We start from the raw sequence: 1,939 nt of genomic DNA, 5'->3' as shown, positions 1-1,939 counted from the left end.
TTATCGTTTTCGCATAAGTACGTAGCACACCAGATCAGAAAAACTGACATTCTTCACTGTATTAATTTGAATGGGAGTGTGGCGTACATGCGGAGACGTTCCCATTTAAATACATTGAAGACTGACTGAAAGGCTGTGCGTCTGTGCGGATAGTATAAAATACTATTATTTGTTCACGATCCAAGAAAATATTATTTGAACATTCGTAGTAATATTAATTTATATCGGAAACAATATAATGAATAAAATAAAAGTTGGCAGACATTTTTTATTTTATGTTTATTTTGCAAATAATACAATATTACAATACAAATAAAAAATATTTAAAAAATCAAACCAGCAAAGTCTCCTAAAAAGATATTATAAAAATGTATTAACACAATAATAAGCATGTTAAAACCTTAACCTTTACTAATGTGAAAGGTGAGCCTGCTTCTTCTGTCAGCTTATCCAGTTGTGGTTCAATTGAGGACCGTTCCACACGCAATGGAGAATAACTATCCATACTATTCCTGTACTTTGTCTTAATGAGATTCATGGTTGAGAAGCCAGTCTCACAGAGGTATGTTGAAGGAAATGTGAGAAGAGTTTTCAGAGCAATTTCAGTAAGCTCAGGATATTCTGCTTTCACTTTTATCCAAAAGGAAGCAAGTAATGTTGTAGTTTCGAAACTCATCTTCAATCTTTTGTCAGCAGCCAGCTCCAAAAACTTATCCTCCGTAGTGACAGTTAAGTCATCTTTCAATGGAATAAATGGATTTCGGATCCATCCAGTCCCTTTCCGTGGATCTTCTTCTGCTGGAAAATAAAACTCAAAACGTTCTGCCAAATTTGTCAAATGTTCACTGATGACATTTCGTAGAGATTTAACATCAAGGTCTTCGCCTGCATCGGCGATGATTGTCACTAAGTTGCGAAACATGTCATAACAATCTCTTGACATTCGACTCTTCCATGCTTTTAGCTTTCATTTCTGTCTGCCATTCTAAGACACAAAGTCATCCTTCCCTGCATGGAGGTGTTGAGATCATTAAAGATGGCAGAGATATCAGCCAAATAAGCCAGCTTGGCTATCCAATCCACATCTCGGAACAATTGTGACTAATTTGGTTTTTTGTCCTGAAGAAACTTGGCAAGCTCGTTTCGGAGCTCAAATACTCTTGACAGGACTTTTCCCCTCGATAACCAACGTACATCAGCATGCAATAGAAGCTGTTTATGATCAGCTCCCATATCATCACATAATGCAGCGAATAGTCTCGAACTTAAAGCATTCGCCTTTACATGATTCACAATTTTTACGACCTCGCTGAGCACACTGTTTAGTTCTGTTGACTTTTTTTGTTGCAAGACTTTCTCGGTGAAGGAAGCAGTGCGTTGACTTGCATTCGGGTGCAAGTGCCTTAATTTGGGTAACTGCTCCAGAATGCCGTCCTGTCATTGCGGCAGCGCCATCAGAACATACACCTACACAAAACTTGAAATCCATCCCACATTTGTTAATGATGTAGTCGCTCACAGTCTTGAACACTTCAGAACTAGTTGTTTTTGTTGGTAGTGAAGCAGAAAACAAAAACTCTTCCTTCAAATCACTTTCATGTTCAAAGCGCGCATTCACCATCAGAATTGCCGTATTAGTAACGTCTGTACATTCATCAAGCTGCAAAGAAACATACTTTGCTAATTTAATCTGTCCTATGAGCTGATCTTCCATATTGTGAGCCAGATTGTGACTTCATCGAGCTATAGTGTCATTTGAAAGTGGCACCTGAGACACTTTCTTTGCCGCTGGCTCGCCCAGACATCTTTAATACAGCCTATCACTAGTGTCTCACCAATTGTGTATGGCTTTTTAGCCTTAGCAATGTGAAGTGCTACTTTATAAGAAGCTCGCAAAGCACAAGTATTTATGTGTGACACTTCAAAGATCTGTTTCTGA

At 38.3% G+C, this 1,939-nt stretch overlaps 1 pseudogene; it reads right to left on the bottom strand.

The window, feature by feature from the left end:
* Window positions 1–411: 411 nt before the first annotated feature.
* Window positions 412–1,939, bottom strand: part of LOC112125878 — a 56,916-nt pseudogene continuing 55,388 nt past the window's right edge.

This window comes from Terrapene carolina, unplaced genomic scaffold (assembly GCF_002925995.2).
Source record: "Terrapene carolina triunguis isolate 2854851 unplaced genomic scaffold, T_m_triunguis-2.0 Scaffold21, whole genome shotgun sequence".
In the NCBI taxonomy this organism is placed as follows: domain Eukaryota; kingdom Metazoa; phylum Chordata; order Testudines; family Emydidae; genus Terrapene; species Terrapene triunguis.
Note: the sequence above shows the minus strand (reverse complement) of the source record. Positions and strands in the feature narration are given on the sequence as shown.